The sequence below is a fragment of the Prionailurus viverrinus genome, chromosome B3, assembly GCF_022837055.1.
Source record: "Prionailurus viverrinus isolate Anna chromosome B3, UM_Priviv_1.0, whole genome shotgun sequence".
Taxonomy (NCBI): Eukaryota; Metazoa; Chordata; class Mammalia; order Carnivora; family Felidae; genus Prionailurus; species Prionailurus viverrinus.
This window is the reverse complement of record NC_062566.1, coordinates 60,990,947-61,010,763: the sequence shown is the minus strand read 5'-3', so window position 1 is coordinate 61,010,763 and position 19,817 is coordinate 60,990,947. Positions and strand designations below refer to the sequence as shown.

Here is a 19,817-nt window from a genome sequence, read left to right as displayed (position 1 = left end):
TGTCTTCCTGCTCTTTCTTTTGGCGTGAATTCCTTTGTTTTGTCATTTTGAAGAGAGAAAAGGAATTAGTGGGGTAGAAAAAATTAAAATTAAGAAATATTAAAACTAAAAAATATTAAAAAAAACAATTAGAAACAAACACACACAACATAAAATCAAATAAATTATGCTATATCCCAGGTGTGTTTTAGTCTGGGTGTTGAAAGTGGCTTGATAGATTAGAGGAAAAAAGGGGAAAAAAGAAAGAAAAGGAAATCGTTTGAAAATTTGAAGAAATGAATACACTGAAGTAGACTAAAATGAAATGATGGAAGTAAAATAGAATTTGAAAAAATTTACACAAAGTAAAAAATGTAGTAGGAAAAAAAATGTTTTTAATAATAATTGAAAATAAAAGTGAATTTTTTTCTTTCTATATTGAAGAAAAAGAAAAGAAATGAAAAAGAGAAAAAGAAAGAAAGAAAGAAAGGATGGAAGAAAGAAAGGAAATTGAATGGTTGGACTGGCTAACAGACAGAAATATGACTGAAATTACTTCGTTTTCCTCTAGAAGTCAAACTAGGAAGTGCTTTATAGTCCATTAACTATACAGGTGGTGAGACTTGTGTTCTTGAAGAGTGAAGTGGGCCCAGTTGGGCAGGGCTTAGTGTAACTGCTCCATCCTCCACTAGATGGCGCTGCTATCCTACTGGGGTAGATTGTTGTGGCACTTGTAGGTGCCTATGTGCATGCACAGGAGCGGTGAAAATGCTGTTACCCAGCTACCCAGTCTCTAGTATCAGAACTCTGTTCTCCCTGATCAGCAATCACACACCAGTCCTTTCTCTTCAGCTTCCATCCACTCCCCACTTCCACACTGTCTGCGACCAAGCCCCAGGCAGCACCTCCCTTCTGAGTTTTGTCTCAGATGCAGCTGCCTTCCCCAGTCCCCCACTTCTGAGGGACTGTGGCTTTGACCCACTCCGCCCCTTTGTGGAGGGTCTCATCGAGCAATGGTTGGGTGCCAACCACACCCAGGAACACTTGTGGGACCATGCTGCTGCCAATGCCCAGAGATTGCGGCCAGGTGTCAGCCCCTCCCCAGCAAAAGTTCACAACACAGTGTAGCAGCAGCGCCTCAGGGATTATAGAAAATCACAGCACACATCTGGCACCAGGCTTCGCCCCCAAGGACTTTGTTCCAGCACCAGTGAATGTGGCCATTCTCTGGGGTCTGCTGGGCCCCGGTGGCCTCACAGCCTCTACCAAATGTCTTTCCAGCAGTGGGACCGCTTCTCCCTGTGTGGCCCGAGAACCTCCCAGACCCCACTCTGGTCCTGGGGATTCACCCTTCCCACCAGAGCACCGCCAGGTATTGAGCTGCGGAGTTTCAGACTTTGTGCTCCCCCTGTTTACAGTCTTAATGGAATTTAAGCCCTCTCCTTTCTCCTTTTTCCCTTTTTAGTTCAGTCCCTGCAGCTGTTTACAATTTTCCATTTTCTCTCCAGCTGCTTTTGGGGAGGGGTGCTTTTCCCATATTCTCCCCCCCATCTCCATCCTCTCTCTGCCCACAAAAGCAGCTCCCTGCCCTCCATGGCTTCTCTTTGCTCAAGTTCACCTTTCCACTCTGTGTACCTGCTGAATTCTGTGGTTCAGGTTGTACAGATTGTTGTGTTAATCCTCAGATCAGTTTTCTAGGTGTGCAGGATGGTTTAATGTTGGTCTGGCTCTATTTCTTGGACGTGGAACACAGAAAAACTTACATGCTGTTCCGCCATCTTGGCTCTTCCCCCTTTGTTTTGTTTCTTAAATTCCACATATGAGTGAGATTATATGGTATTCATCTTTCTCTGACTTATTTCACTTAGCATTACACTCTCTAGCTGTATCCATGTCATTGAAAATGCAAGATTTCATTCTTTTTAAAGACCAAATAATATTCCATTGTATCTATATATATGTATACACACACATATATGTATGTGTATACTGCATCTTCTTTTTTTAAAAATTTTTCTTAATGTTTATTTTTCAGAGAGAGAGAGACAGAGCATGAGCAGGGGAGGGGCAGAGAGAGGGAGACACAGAATCCAAAGCAGGCTCCAGACTCCAAGCTGTCAGCACAAAGCCTGACGTGGGGCTCAAACCCATGAACTGCGAGATCATGACCTGAGCCAAAGTTAGGCACTTAACCAACTGAGCCACCCAGGTGCCCCTATACTGCATCTTCTTTATCCATTCATCAGTCAATGGATATTTGGGCTCTTTCCATAATTTGGCTATTGTTGATATTGCTGCTATAAACTTTGGGATGCATGTATCCCTTTGAATTGATGTTTCTGTGTTTTGTGGGTTAATACCTAGTAAAGTGATTCTTGGATCATAATGAAGCTCTATTTTTAATTTTTTGAGGAACCTCCATGCTATTTTCCACAGTGGCTACACCAGTTTGCATTCCCACCAACAGTGCAAGAGGGTTCCTTTTTCTGCACATTCTTGACAATACCTATTGTTTCTTATGTTGTTTATTTTAGCCAGGCTGACTGGTGAAGTGATATTGTAGTTTTGATTTACATTTACTTAACAATGGGTGATGTAGAGCATCTTTTTATGTGTCTATTGGCCATCTGTATGTCTTCTTTATAAAAATGTCTATTCATGTCTTTTATTTTTTAATTTGATTATTTATTTTTGGAGTATCGAGAGTTGTCAGTATGCTTTATTAAGTGAGAAAAGGTAAAAATTGAGCAAATTTTGCAATTCAAGATGTTTGAAAAATAAATGTAAAGTAAAACTAAGGAAATTGAAGTCAAAAAATGTGAAGACAAAACCAAATGCAATGCGTTAGAAAAAAGATATTTGCATTGAGAGGTGATTTTTTTTGAATGAAGTACTTTAATTAGACAAACCTCTAGAACCATGCTTTTTGAATGGTGCTTTGAAAAAATAAGGAGTTACTCATCAAAAAAGCTTTCCAAATGCTGCATCTAGATTTACAATGTAAATCAACATTAAAGAAACCTAGGAGTTAAAAACCTCTAACTTGTTTAATTCTCCATTTCACCCCTCTCTGACCATAGATCTTTTCCCTAATTTTTTTATATCTGATTCTCACTATTCCATGGAACCTACTTTGGGAAATAATTCTCTGTATAACCTAACCAAGTAGGAGGAGGATACATACAAATAGAGATTAGAAATTTAAAAATACTGATTTTGCTGGGGCGCCTGGGTGGCTCAGTCGGTTGAGCATCCAACTTCAGTTCAGGTCATGATTTCGCAGTCTGTGGGTTTGAGCCTTTCATCAGGCTCTGTGCTGAGAGCTCAGAGCCTGGAGCCTGCTTCTGATTCTGTGTCTTCCTCTTTCTGCATCTCCCCTGCTCTCATTCTGTCTTTCTCTCTCTCTTCCAAAAATAAATAAACATTAGAAAATTAAAAAAAATACAGATTTTGCTGAAATTAAAAAATGTGTTATTCTTTGAAATAATATATGTGAGTCAGTCTTAAAACCTGCCACACATACAGCTGAAAATCATAATTAAATGAGCTATTTAAAGAAAGCAAATAGTATTAAAAGTGATTAATGGAAAATCTTGTAAAGTTGCCAGTCATCATGGAAGAAAACGAACATATGTTGTGAAAATATTAACTGATATAAGCACAAATCCAGTTCCACAAGTGAGTTCACTAAAACTTTCAAAAAACAGATATTCCTATGCCATATAAAATATTTTCTCAATAGGTAATGTGAAACAAAGGGATAAAATAGTGTCAATTTATTGTTTTAAAAACTAATTTAACCCTGAAAACAAAGTCAGACAAAAATTTCTATCAGCCATTATGACATGAATATGGATTCAGAAATTTAATTTTTTCAAAAAATTTTTTATAGTTTTTATTTATTTTTGAGAGAGACAGAGTGTGAGTAGGGGAGGGGCAGAAAGAGAGGGAGACACAGAATCCAAAGCAGTCTACAGGCTCTGAGCTGTCAGCACAGAGCCTGACACAGGGCTTGAACTCACATGCCAGGAGATCATGACCTGAGCTGAAGTCATACACCCAACCAATTGACCCATCCCTGGATTCAGAAATTAAAATACAAGAGGACTTTTCAAAAGAACACACTACTTCTGTAATATTAATAAGAGTTCCATGAAAGATCTGTAAATACTAGGTTAGAGAATACCACATAGTAATGTAAAATTATTGATAATTTTAAAATGCTAAAATTCAGTGTGAACCTTAAAGTGGAGAAAACAGTTTGCATTGTAAATGAATCTACTTGACTGTGCATTTTTTTTTTGGATAGACACACTGTAGGACCATTAACTGATGAAATATCAGTGCTCGAAGTCCTGCTCTAGAGGCTTTACCATTAATGACAGGTCTAAGCCAAGAATACCCATAAACACCACTTACAAAAATATATTTTAGAAGATTAAAAAATGTAAGAAAAAAGGGGGGAAAGCATAGCTTTTGCAGAAACTCACTTCTTCCTGATTCTCAAGTGTCTGTTCATAAACACTGTTTTTAACCACCAATATAGTAAGGAATCAAAGCTTTTCCTTCATCATAATCATCATTGTCGTCGTTTTCGTCATCATCATCATCATCAAAGTATAATACACAATATTATCACTTCCTAGGAAACAAATGAATAAACTGAGGAACTATTAGAAATAGTAAGAGAGTTCAGTAAACAGCACAATTATAAAATGAATAGAAATTATAGATTTTCTACATACCATAAATAAAATATGATAAGCAAAAATCCCATTCATAATAGCACAAAAATGTAAACAACTGAGAATAAAGTTAATAATAATCAGAAGCTGCATAAATAAGACTTCAAATTTTCAATAAATAATGTAAAAAAATGAATAAATGCATAATGAGACTGAAAATTATATAGATGTCAATTTTTCTCAAAATACTATGTACACTTAATGCTTCCCCAATACTATACACATGTAATGCTTCCCCATGCTTCCCAGTGTCACACTGTAATTAATTTTGCAAGTTGACAAAGAGTATTAAATTGAATGTGAAAAAATAACACAGTACTTGAAGTCCTAGCCGGAGCAATTAGGTGAGAAAAAGAAATTAAAGGCATCCAAATCAGAAAGATAAAGAAAAACTGTTTCTATTTGCAGATGATATGATATTATATATAGAAAACTCTAAAGACTCCAAAAAAACTGTTAAAAACTAACAAATGAATTCCACAAAGTTGCATAATACAAAATAAATATACAAAAACTAGTTGCATTTCCATACACTAGCAAAGAACTACCAGAAAGAGAAATTTTTTAAAAAATCCCATTTACAATTGGATCAAAAAGACTAAAATACTTAGGAAAAAAATTAACAAAAAGGTGAAAGATTTGTACACTGAAAAATGTAAGACATTGGTGAAAGAAACTGAAAAAGACACAATAAATGGAAATACATTCTGTGCTCATGGATTGGAAAAATTAATATTTTTTAAATGTTCATACTATTCAAAGTGATCTACAGATTCAATGCAATACCTATCAAAATTCCAATGGCATTTTTCACAGAACTGGAAAAAAATTCTTAAAATTTGCATGGAACAACAAAAGATCATACTTAGCAATCTTAAGAGAAGAACAGAGCTGGAAGCATCACAGTTTCTAATTTGAAACTATATTATAGAGCTACAGTAATTAAATGGAACAATGGATTCATGGAACATAAGAGAGCCCAGAATAAACACAGGCATGTTTGGTTAATTAATCTATGAAAAAAGAGCCCAGAATATATGATGGGGAAAGGACAGCCTCTTCAATAAATGGTGCTGGAAAAGCTGGGAAGTCTTGTGCAAAAATATGAAACATGACATCTATTTTATACCTTATAAAAATGAACTCAAAATGGATCAAAGATTTGTATGTAAGACCTGAAACCATAAAGTTCCTAGAAGAAAACACAGAGAGTGAGTTCCTTGACATTGGTCTTCGCAAATATTTTTTTGGATTTAACATCATAAGCTTGGGCAACAAATGCAAAAATAAACAAATGTGACTACATCAAACTAAAGAGCCTCAGTACAGCAAAGGATACCACCCACAAAATGAAAAGGAATTCCACAGAATGGGAGAAAATATTTGCAAATCCCATAGCTAACAAGGATTAATATGGGGATTCTTGGGCGGTTCAGCGGGTTAAGCGTCTGACTTCAACTCAGGTCATGATCTCACAGCTCGTGAGTTTGAGCCCCCCATTGGGCTCTGCGCTAACAGCTCAGAGCCTTGGACCTGCTTCAGATTCTGTGTCTGGGGCTCTTTCTGCTCCTCCCTGCTCATGCTCTGTCTCTCTCTCTCAAAAATAAACATTAAAAAAGGATTAATAAGCAAAATATATAATAAACTCATAAACTCAATACTAAAAATAAAAACAACAACAACAAAAACCCAACCAACCAAACAAAAAACGTAAGTAACCTAATTTAAAAATAGGCAAAGGACCTGAATAGACATTTTTCCAAAGAAAACATACAATAGCTAACAGATACATGAAAAGATGCTCAACATCACTAATCATAAAGAAAATGCAAATCAAAACTATAAGGAGATAGCACCTCAAATATGTTATCAAAAAAGCAAGAATTAAGTACTCACGAGGATGTGGAGAAAGGTAAACTCTTGGACACTACTGATGGGAATGTAAACTGGTATAGCAACTATGGAAAACAATATGGAGGCTACTCAAAAAAATAAAAAATAGAACTACCACTCGACCCAGCAATCCCACTTTTAGGTATACATCCTAATGAAACAAACCATTATCTTGAAGAGATACCTGCACCTCCATGTTCACTGCAGCATTATTCATAATAGGCAAGGTATGGAAACAACCTAAGGGTCCATGGATGGCTGACTGGATATAGAGAATGTGGTATATGTGTACAGTGGAATATCACTCAACTTAAACAAGAAGGAAATCCTATCACTTGTGTCAAAACATATAAACCTAGAGGGCATTATGCTAAATGAAATAAGTCAGAGAAAGACAAATATTACATGAGATCACTTATACATGGTATCTGAAAAAAAGTTAAACACATAGAAACAGTAAAAAAGTAGTTGCTAGGGGCTAGGGAGTGGGATAGCTAGGAATAGGGATTGGTGATTAAAGGGTACAGACTTTCAATTATATGATGAATGAGATCTGAAGATCTAATGTATAACATGGTGACTATAAATGATGACACTGTTCTGTGTAGCTGATCTGCGAAGAGTGTAGAACTTAAATGTTCTCACAAAAAGAGGTAAATATGTGAGGTGATAGCTGTATGTTAATTAACTTGATGGGGAGAATCCTTCCATCATGTTGTACACTTTACCTATCTTACAACTTTGTCAGTTATACCTTAATAAAGCTGTAAAAAGAAGACATACAAATGGCAAGCAACACATGAAGAGATGCTCAACATCAACTGTCATTAAAGAAATGCTAATCAAAACAGTGTGATACCACTACACATCTATTATAATGGTTAAAATCCAACACAACACAACACAACACAACAAAAACAATGTGACAACACCCACTGCTGGTAAAGAGGTGGAGAAAGAAAAACTCTTATTCACTGCTGGTGAAAACGCAAAATGACACAGTCCCTTTGGAAAACAGTTCAGCAGTTAATTATGAAGTTAAATGCTGCCTTACTATATGACTTGATAACCACATTCTTAGATATTTACTCAGTTGATTTGCAAACTTATATTCCCACAAAAACCTGCACAGGAATGTTTACAGAAGCTTTATTCATAAACGCCCCAAACTGGAAGCAACTAAGATGGTTGGGTAATTAATAGATTGGTTAATAGATTGGTTGGGTAAAAGAACTGAAGTACATCCATAAAATGGGATACTATTCAATGATAAAAAGGTATGAAATATCAAGTCTCACCAAAAAAACTTGTGAATCTTAGTCAACCCTGGTTGACTCAGTTGATTTAAGCACCCAACTCCTGATTTTGGCTCAGGTCATGATCTCACGGTTCATGAATTCAAGTGCCTCATCAGTCTCTGCGCTAACAGCAAGGAGCCAGCTTAGGATTCTCTCTTTCCCTCTCTCTCTGCCCCTTCCCAACTTGCGTGTGCTCTCTGTCTCTCTCTCAAGACAAACATTAAAAAACCCAAAACTTAATGAATCTTAAATGCTAAATGAAAGAAGCCAGTCTGAAAATCTAAATACTGTTGTATTGTATTTATATGACATTCTCAACAAGACAAAATTGTAGAGAGAATAACCTATGGTTGCTCAAGGTTTAGGGAAGGGGGAGTACTGAATAGGTAAAGCACAGATTTTGGGGGGGCGGTGCTGAAACTAATTTGTATGATACTGTCATGGTGGATACATGAACTATGCACTTGTTGAAGCTCATAGAGCTTTACAGTACAAAGAGTGAACTTTACAGTTCAAAGTATGCAAATTTTTAAAAAATTGTTTAAGAGATCAGAGAATGCCAGAATGAAATGTAGAATGTGATAAAAGAATCTAACGGTATCACATGTGTGGAATAACTTCATTGACAAGGGATGAGGAAAAATATACTAATTTATATAACATAACAAATCTTGAGTTAATGAAGTTTTATTATGATTAATAAGCTTTCATTGATCAATAATAGGACACAAACGCCCAAATTTTAAATGTTTACTTATTTAGTTTTGAGAAAGGGGGAAAGAGAGAGCATGGTGGGGAGAGGCAGAGAGACAGGAAGAGGGAGACAGAATCCCAAGCAGACTCCTTGCTGTCAGCACAGAACAGGATGTGGGCCTTGGACCCACAAACCATGAGATCATGACCTGAGCCGAAATCAAGAGTCAGACACTTAACTAACTGAGCCACCCAGGTTCCCCGCAAATGCCCATATTTTTAGAAAGCAGAATACATAAACTTCTGTCCAATAAAACAAATTGCTAATTAACTTCCTTAAAGCAATTCAAAATTATGTATTAAAAAAAGAAGTAAAAGTTAAAATGAAAATGTTCTCTCCACCTTTCCCTTTCAAACTGACAATGAGAATGTCCAGTACTCAAATTGAACGCCCACCTTGAAACAGAATTTCTAACCATTTTGTTCTCTATCGTTACTCCAACTCAGACCAACAATTCAGTACACTTAAAAAAGGGCAATTTATTTAAAATTATTGCTTACCATCACTCAGAAAGGTAATGCTATCTGTAATGTGCAGAGAGGGGTTGAGAAGCAAATGCAAAGCTGATCTTTTTGTCTCTGTTCTATTGTGTACAGTGTAGATTCACTTCTTTATGTGGGAGATTCTAAATATTCAGAAAGTCAGATACACCCATATTTAAATACAAGTTCTAAATTTCACCACCCTAACAAATAGAATAATGCTTACAATTTCTTGTGGGTTTTTTTTTCTGCTGTAAGTCTCCATCAGGGTAAACAATCCTGAGTAGAACTAATATATCTTTTTAACTCGGTTGAATTTATAAAATGACTTTAAATACAGTTTCAGTTTTTTTCTTAAAAGAAGGAAAAAGATGATGACTTTTTAGTCAAAGACATAAAGCAGCAATGATCTGACAGAACACTAAGATTTTTCCCACTGATATTAAGAGAAAAGAAAAAAAAACTATCAGTATAATGACACATTACACTTTGAACTGGGCTTCTCAGGGGCATGACTAATTGTCCTTTGGGACGATAAAAATAAGAGTCAAGAAAATTCAAAGGGGAGCAGTGTTTTGTAAGTAAAACAAAACAGGATAAGACACAACACCATGCAGATCTATCTAAACTGGTCCTGTGGGAAGGGAGAATCTGAAAGAAACTCTTAAATAATTATCATTATTTACCCACCTGATTCGAGAAGCAATACACACACACACACACCCACACACACACCCCAACAGATTTTCATCACCAGCATGCCTCTATTCTTGTACATATTTACTAGCTCTTAGAAATAAAATGTTACTCTATTTGCTCTCCAGTTCTTTCATTTCTATCCTGTTTATTGCCATTTTAGTGTATTACAGTCTATGATACTCACCAGTCACCTTACTCCATGCAGATGGATAGTAGATACACACCCTGGGTAGTAGTGAATTCCCTGGGACATCTTAGACTGGAGAGGCAACTTGCAAATATTTATGAAAGCAAGAGGAAAACTGGAGAATCTACTTATGTTTTAAGTCAGATTAAACACATTTTTATTGGACTGCTGCTTATTATAGTTTTAAAAACTGATTTTGTAAGTGCTCTCAGACTATGCAAAATAAGCCATGTAAGAGCATTTGCATGGAATGTCCTGTAAGAATAATTATAACACCAAATTATAAAGATATTGTCAATGCACAATATTAAAGTGGAAAATCCCAGATCTTCATTTTTTTCCTGAGTTATTTCATTTAGAGTATAAAACAGAAAAATCAAATTATCTATCTAAATATGCAAACAATAGCATTCCCCTTGAAATCATGGTTATTAAAGCCACACACCACTCCCTAGAGGGTTACGATTTAGCAACTGCACACAAATTAGGCCTGCCTGTAGGACTCACATCTAGGATGTGACTAGATTCTTTGAGACAATATCCACAATGCTGCCCAGTTCCCTACCCTCACAGAGCTTTCATTCTAGCAGTGGGGGATCAACAAGCAGTCAATAAGCAATTACCTAAGGGGAGGATCAAGTGTTAGGAGAAAAATGAACCAAGGTTAAGGGATAGTACTCCTTATCCCCAATCACTTCCAACACTGAGCAATTTCCTTCTACATGACTCAGTCCCAAATGTAAAAGTCTTTCCTATTTTTGATAAACTCAACAGCTTTTCCCAGACACTATGTTTAGAAATGAATGTGTAATACCATTTACCAAGCACAAACTCCTTCTTGTATAACATCAAAGAGCATCAATGTGTGATAGATAAAGAATATTTTTGCAAGTGGTGGGAAGGGAGATCAAATTAATCACTGTGAAGCTCTTTTGCTAAAGTAGTTTTAGCTACTAGGATTGAAGGGCTTGGGGGGTGACTTGGTGAAGCAGAGTTGGCAAAATGTCTTGCCCACCTGGCTTATCCTTCTAGGAGAAACAGAAAATAAGACTGTTTTGTCATTTAGCAATCAGTGCTCTGAGATCATTGATCATGTTATAATTTCTAGGTAAGTTCTACTCTGCACTAATTATGTCACTCAAATGAAAATAATTTTGTGTACAGCAGGAAAGGTGTAGAAGATAAACACTTGGGTTTCAACTTGACTTCATGATTCCATATAGACATACCATGAACCTTTGCAGTTATTCATAATAGGAAAACAATCCCCATAGTCCCACCGTATATATAAGTCATCAGATGGAAAAATTAGTGTCTATCTAAACAGATGCTTCTCTTTCTAGCCAATGTGACAAAGCAAAACAAGACCTGCATGGTTCACATATGCCGTGTGTTTGAAATAAATGAAGAGTCTACAGTACATTGTAACTTCTCTCTCCCTTTCTTAAATTAAAAATAATAAATAAATCCAATAACCTTATTAAGGGGCACTTTAAATTTCTTTGACTCTGCCCTTCCATACCCTTTTCTCATTTGGTGAAGGGACTAGGTGGAATTAATTCTTCCTTTGTACATTTGTGGCTTTCCAATTTTGCTCACAGAGTTTGAGTTCTTAATTATATTTGAATTATAACTAAATCCTCTTGGCTGAAACTTCCCTTTAAACAGTCTTTTTCATTTCATTCCAACCTCTGCACAAGTGAGATGGCATTTGAAAAATACCATTTTTTTTTGTCATGAGGCCCTTTTCTCTAACACCTAGAAAGGCTTCTGCTTCTTGGAATACAAACCTACCTACAATATCTGTCTAAGATTCTTGTCCCACCTGTCCAAACTTTTCTACCATAATCACGTAATATGAGCATGTATTCCAGTCTGGGCAGTTAGCTCCTCATGCAATAATCATGCAACTCTCATTTTTAGCTATGTGAATTTGTTTAAGATACTGATAGTGCTGGGGTGCCTGGGTGGCTCAGTCGGTTAAGTGTCTGACTTCAGCTCAGGTCATGATATCGCAGTTCGTGAGTTCAAGCCCCTTGTCGGGCTCTGTGATGACAGCTCAGAGCCTGGAGCCTGCTTCAGATTCTGTGTCTCCCTCTCTCTCTGCCCTCCCCCACTCACACTCTGTCTTTCTCTCTCTCTCAAAAATAAATAAACATTAAAGAAATTTAAAAAAAAAAGATATTCATAGTGCTTGGAATGCCTTTTCCTTTTCTTCAATCCATCATCTAATCCGTACCCATATTTGAAGACCTTAAATTTCATTCATTGTCTCCCATGGATGTAAGGAAGTGACACCCAAATTGGCTGTCAGTTGAATCTTGAAAAAGAATCCAATTGAACCAGTACAGAGACATTCCTATGGCAAAATGCTTTTTCCAGGTCCTTGATAAAGAGGAAGTAGAAATTCCTAAGAGAACTCCATTTTATGCTATTTGTAGTTTGTTGTGTGTAAGTAAAAGAAAGTTAATTGCCTAGAAATAAGTTTGTAGCTCTTATTCCAGAGTGTAGATTCAGATTCAGCCATTTTCAAATCATTCTTTGGTTTTCTCCATGAAATCATCAGTTGAAGAACCTTTCTGGGTATTTTGATAGATAAATATCCAGATCGGGTGCACTTTATTACCTGACCCTACAACTAAGATTCAGGTGTCCAGTGGATAAGCAGTAATACTAGTATACCGCTGCATTAACAAGCCTAATTTATGGTGGGGTATACCACAAATTAAAACTGGACACAATAATGATGGCCTATGAGCAAAGGAGCACTGATACAAGACTGCACTATGACCCAGGAATGTAACGGGAGAGAAGCAATCTCTCTCCCTCTCCATTTCTCTCCCTCTTGCTCTTTCTCTACCTCTCACTTTGATGTGCATTTCCACTACATGTTTTACAAGTATTACTTTAGATCTGGGGAAGACAACTCATAATATCATATTATTTCATTATAGTAATATTGTGGCACTACACATACATCACACTAATAAAATGAATACTAAAAACATGAAATTTGACTTGAAATTCATGACACAATGGAATAGCTTGGGAGCAATTCAAAAACAATGACAGTAACTTCTGTCTTCTTTCCCTATATGCTATTATTTTTGGTAAGTGGAATCCATATTCCCACACAAACTAGAATTGCTAAACTCTTAATAGCATCCCCATGGTTTTTCTTCTTACCACGATGCCTTCACTGATTTCATCATAGTTCAAGCATAATAAGGAATCATCATTTGTCCTCAGGAGCATGAACTGATTGAGGCTATTTCTACATTCACAGCAGCCTGGCTCTGAAATAACTCTTCTGTCAATCTACCTACCAGCTTTCTGCCGGCAGCACAACTGCTATACATAAACTCTCCCTATGCTGGATAATTACCACAAAGCATCCAATTCTTTTCCTAATAAACTTTAAATTCCATAATTCTATTAATTTGTTACTCAAAAAAAGCTGTTTTCTGCTTCTAAAACACATTTAGCTAGCCCTAGGTAACATTTTGCAGAAGATTATTCTAGATGTTGCTCATCTATAATCCATGAATTTTTTTTTCTGATTTAATGAGGTACTATATATCTGTATGAATTCATTTTTTTTTCAGTTACAGGTAACACAAACCGCCAAATAATCAAGGCTGAAACCAAAGGACTTATTCTTCTTTTTCCAGCTCTTGATAAAGAGAAAGTAGAAATTACCAAGAGAACTCCATTTTATGCTATTTGTAATTTGTTGTGTGTAAGTAAAAGAAAGTTAATTGAGGTAGGTAGACCAGAGGTGCTATGATGACTCTATATTTTTATCTGCCATTTAGCACGTGGTTTGTATAATGAAGTCTACCTTAGGGATCAAGATGGCTGGTGCCTGGAGAATTTCAGGCAGCAAGAAAAAGGAATAAGGAGCCTGAAGAAGTACATCTTCCACCTGAGTTAGCCTTCCCGGCATTTCTCTATATTACTTCGCTTGCTTCTCACTGGCAAGGGACAAATGGAAGTGCAGTCTTCAAGCTGTGTGCCTCACTCCTCTGAAAATAATGAGGGATCTGTTAACAAAAAAGAGGAGAACAGATATAGAATAGGCAACCATTAATTTCTCTCATAACATTTTTACCTTTTTAAGTTCCTGCCAGTTGAGACTGCATATTATAATGGAATGATCAGAGCCTTTGGAGTCAGAGGATCTTGCTTCAAGTCTTGTTTGTACCTGCCTTTTATGAGGTGCATCACCTTTGGCATGTCACTATCTCTGAATGTCTTATCTCTAAAATGGAGATTATAATAATATTTATTATTTCACAAGATTAACATGAAAGAGAATATGATGTGTATGATGATGTTTTACGAATAGTTCATTTTACATGGGTTATAATTATGTTGCTAATTTTTATGTATGACTTTGTAAGTATTTGTTTTAGCTAAGAGAACTCTGAAAGGAAAAAAAATCAATACAATTATTCTCTACTCCTGTGGTCTCTAAGGTTGCTTATGCTTATTTCAGACAATGCAGGAAGAAAATATGCATGCTTTGGTGCATACTGAGTAAAAATAAAAACTTATCTAGAGTAGTGAGCCACAGAAAATTGTTAGTTTAGCAGAGTAGGCAGGGAGTGTGAGGGCCTGAATGCCAACTTTCTCCACTTGACAACCTTATCTCAAACCGGCACTAATGAATAAGTAGGTTCATGTATTGCTCTTATAGCAGAGACTGCTGATTGCCTACCCAACATTAATCTCCCTAATTCATCTTCCTAAAAACCTTGATTTTATTCCAGTATTGTCTTCTGATGATACAATTGAATAACTATATTTATTAGAACAATATGGAGACTTATTCATATTTCTCATCAACTGGTTACATTTGCCAAATATTTTCTCCACCTATTTTTTTTTAAAGGCAAATGGTTAAGGAAATTTTCTAGTATAATTAGTATGATAAAATGATAAATTGCCAAACAGCGGTTTATCTTCCCAAGAGGAGCCACTAAAAATTAATGCCTGTGCATATAATTCATTTGATTTAATTTATAGGACCATGAAGTTCAGAGAACTATATACTTTTGAAGTGGAAAAAAGTTATTTTCTTAAAAAATTTCCTTCAGTATCTTCCGTCTCAGTTTGTTAAATAAGTACCCATATTATATTGACTTATGTGACCTGCTATACCTCTTCCCTAAAATGCTTTCTGTCACAGACAAAATGCTAATACCCATAATATGTAAAACTTATAGAAATCCATAATAAAAATAGCAAAGGCCTAAATAGATAAAAAGATGAAGAAGATAGGCAGATATAGGTATATAGGTTAAAAGTATAGGTATAGGTTAAAAGTGTTTCAAGAAAAAGGGAATAGTCAATCATATTTCAAATTCTGCTGAGAGGTCACATGAAATGTGGAGTGAAAAAGAGCCACTGAACTAGAAGCACGGACACTGTTACTCTCTTGGATGAGTGTGACTTTGGTGGAAATATGAGGCAGCAGTCTTCCTGAGACAGGAAGCTGAGGTAGCTGAGGAAATACAGACTAGGAAGATAGACAATGCTTCTAAAAACGTCTGTGAATGGGGTGCCTAGCTCAGGTCATGATCTCATGACTTGTGAGTTCTAGTCCTTCATCGGGCTCTTTGTTGTCAGTGCAGAACTCGCTTCAGATCCTCTGTCTCCCTCTGTCACTACCTGTCTCCCACTCCTGCTCTATCTCAAAAATAAACGAAACATGAAAAAAAAAGGTCTGTGAAGATGGCAGAAGAGAAACATCAACACACGAGAGACACTCGCTCCAGAGCACAAGTTTAGAGTTGTACCTTATATAATGGAATGGAATGGAGATTTCATAAAATTAATAGCTGTGATGTAGAAAGAATGGCTGCAGATACACGTACATTTTTATACTGGGTAGTGGGAAACTAATTTGAGGAAAAAATTCACTTTAGGGACTGTGAAAACAAGAGTGAAGAGGAGATACCACTGAGTACTAAAATATTAGTTTTTAGGAAACCAAGGAAAATATTTAAACTTTTCTTCCATTCTCAATATGATTAAAGATTATTTGGCCCCTACAAAACAGAAACAGAACATCCTATGGAGAGAAGAATCCGATACACACAGCAACAGGATAAAATAAGAAGTGAGAAAAGGGAAAGCCTAAGGAGACTAAAACATACAATAGAAAAATTCAAGTCTGTTCCAGAGTTAATAAAGAGCCGATTAGAATTATTGCTGTGGAAGCTCATACAGCAATGTGGGGGAAAAAAGAAAGAAAATGCTGACATTCTTTCCCAAAATATAGAAGAAAAGAACAAAGGGATGAAAATAGTAAGGAAGAAAAGAATGCACATGAGAGATGGTCAGAGGGGAAGTCAGCACTCAGGTGTTCCTGAAGAGGAAGCATAAGGATTCGAATAACAATAATCAAAGAGTATGACTGAAGACACTTTCCTGTGCTTAGAATATTTGAATATATTGCTTACATAGGCATATATAAACAACTAATGTCTCAGAAATAATCAACGGAATTATATATTTAAATAGAAATATATGTATTGAAAAATATTTGAACACAAAGATTAGAAAAAACCCATGCAAGTATTTTTCAGGCAGAATAAATAAATTTCCTACCAAAATATACAAGTGTGACTAGTATCAGATTTCTACCTTGCAAAGTAAAGCTGAAGATTTGAGTGGGAAATGTTATATCCTAAGGATTTTGTCCAGCCAGATTTTCCGTTTATGTGTGCTAGTATATAGAAAACAACAACAACAACAACAACAACAACAACAAATTCTCAAATACATGAGCCTAAGAAAACATAGTATCCTTATACTCTTGGGGAAAAAAGTAGTAACTTCTAAAGGAATAACAATCAAACTAGCACTAGACTTCTCATCAGCAACACTGAATTGCAGAAGATAATTCCACACTGCATTCAGAGTTCTGAAGGAAAATGATTTCATACCTAGAATTCCATAGTTAGCTGAAGTATCAATCAAATATGAGGGCAAGAACTCAGAAAACTGACATCAATTTTCTTGTGAAAGAAGAAATGTAAGAAAGAGGGGAACTAACATAGGAAACTCAGGGGTAACCAAATTCCAGTTCAAAAAAAGCAGTAAGCTGATAATGAAAATATGCAAAAGGGTAGTTTAGCTTTCCATGGGGAGTTGGTATAGTAAGAAGCTGAGGAAAAGAGAATTTCCAGAAAGCCAACAACAACAACAGTTCAAGGAAAGCCATTAGAAAGATAATTTTTTTAATGTCCTTTAGATTTTTCACTCAGAAATTTGTTGGTTATTTTATATTTTGGTATCCTGAACAAATACATGTCAGTGGGGAACAGGTTGTAGATTGAAAATATGTCTTGTATATAAATCCAACAATTTGTTCATCAATCCCTATGAGCCCTTCTAGCACTGAAAAAAAAAAAGGTTAAAATGGGATTTATTTATTACTAAGGAACATGTTTCCTTTCTGAAATAATTTAACTAACTTACCTAAGAATAACAGTATCTCTAAGTTCTGATTTCTTGACATTTCAATTTCAGATGCCTCAGAATTCTGCTCCCTCGGTGTGGCAAGCACACTTGTAAAATATCCTGCTCCTACTAAAAAGATGTTTGGTTTCAACTATCTGAGTGGCCAAATTTAACAACTTCTCTGTAGACCTAGGAAAGTCAGAGGCACAGAAAATCCAAGGAGGAGCCAGAAGACTCACTAAAACTTTGATTTCACCTTCTGATTCGTGCATGAAATATACATATGCAAATATTGCCAAAAGTAGTGTTTATGAGCAAGTGTCCTGTGATATCTATTAGCTGTAAATAGGTGATATTTCCAAATAAAGAGGGTCGAAGTTGGAATATTTGGCCAGGAGAAAAAGCACTTTAGAATTTGAACATGAGCATGCAGGTATATGCATACACATGCACACACACATAAGTACACACACAAAAAAATCAGTGCTATTTTGTATCTCAGCTGACTCTCATAATATTAGAACCTGACAATCATATTGAAAAATCATTAACCTAATGTTTCTTTTCTTTTCAGCAACAAAACAAGTGGCACAATTCCATAATGACTTTATTTTCCGATTTACTAGGTCATGCATGTTATTTGAAAAAAGTACAATGAAAAAAATTTTAACACCACGAGATTGAATCTCATTTGAAAATCTTGTATGGCTAAAATGAAAATGTTGTTTCAAGCAGGATGTAGGGAGAAGATAAAAAGGTAAGCAGAAAATAAGTATGATATTTAGTTATCCTTCAAATACTAAGACTTTGCTGCTTTATGCTATTCATACGAAGCACTTTATACATAGAAAGCTAATTGCATGATTTTAATTATCCTCTGATATTGGCTATTGGCTGTCTTGTGAATAGAGTTCATAAAGTAAATCCATAAATAAAGCTTCCTTTCTCTGCCCCCTACCCTTTACTTTTCTGTTGTCCTTTATCAGAGCACCCACTTCACATTAAACACACACACACACACACACACACACACACACTCAGAAGAATCAAAAGCAGTACAACCCAAACGCTCCTCGATCCATCCCAACCGGGCCAGATTTTAACTTCATTAAATTGCTGTCATATGGTGGCTGCTGACATACATCAGGCTTGGAGAGCTTCACTCATCAGGTATTCTCTAAGATTGTTAATAAGAACAGCAACTCTCATTAGGGGTTCCCCAAAAGCAGCTAATTAAGGGACAAAGGTTGCTCAGATTGTGACAATTACACCTTTAAGGTCCCTGTAGAAACACCCAAATCTCTAACAAACCTATGTTTGGTTGCTTAGTACAAGAAATAAAGAGCTCGTCCATTAAAAAAAAAATGAGAGGCAGAAACTGTCAACCATTTGAAAAGCTTTACGAAAATGATCATCCAATTAGTGGCTATGATCAAATCAGGCATGAACTCTCTCTGGATGGCTCCATAATTTTCCTTCTTGCATGGTGTAATTTCATATAGCTCAAATGAACTCGTGAGAGGTAATTCAGTTCCAAACAGTTTTCTCATCACTGCTAATTATACTAATACATTGAAATGCCTCCTACAAAATGCATGAGCCCTTTAAGCCACCTCATTAATGTGATATAATTTTTGCCAGAATATATATCAAACCTATTATCACCACAGGTTTTCTTCGGCATTTTTTTTTTTCAAAATGTCTATCAAAAGCTTAAAAAGTAGATTTCTTTGGGCTGGTCGTCTCATAATTAACTGTTTCTTTGAACTACCGTTGTCTATTGTAGTATTTTTCAACGGCACTAACAATCTTCAGTATGATATCCCCCAGACCCACCAGTTTCTTTTTCCTCTCGGAGTATTTGATTCCTTAAATCTTTTTCCCCGTTGTAGCTGATTCTTTAAATGGCAAATGGTGCATGCAATAATGTGCAAAAATGAGTTATACAAACTGAAAGCAGGGGTGTAAAAAGAAGCATCATCTGAAACTAAAATAAAGACAGATTTTATGGTATTTATGTCAGTTAATTTAACTGCTGGTAGGGGCTTTTGTTGAAACATGAGTTAGTTCCAGTGTTTAACCTTGCAGTATTAATTTATGCTTTATGGCCTGAGTACTTTATCATTCCCTCCTTGGGAAGACAGTTATCTCATTAGCCAGAATTTAATGAAATGCAAGGATACACTTCTTAATTTCAAAGATTACTATAACACAAATCAGGTGTAAATCTCAGACTGACTGCCCCCTTCCCTTGCCTGTTTAAAAAAAGAGAGAGAGAGAGGTTCATTTTGCAATCATATCACAGAAATT

At 35.9% G+C, this 19,817-nt stretch overlaps 1 long non-coding RNA gene across 1 annotated transcript in view; it reads right to left on the bottom strand.

Moving 5' to 3' along the window:
* Nucleotides 1-19,817, bottom strand: part of LOC125167496 (uncharacterized) — a 421,392-nt gene that overhangs the window by 112,262 nt on the left and 289,313 nt on the right. The gene's annotated exons all lie outside the window — the stretch shown is intronic.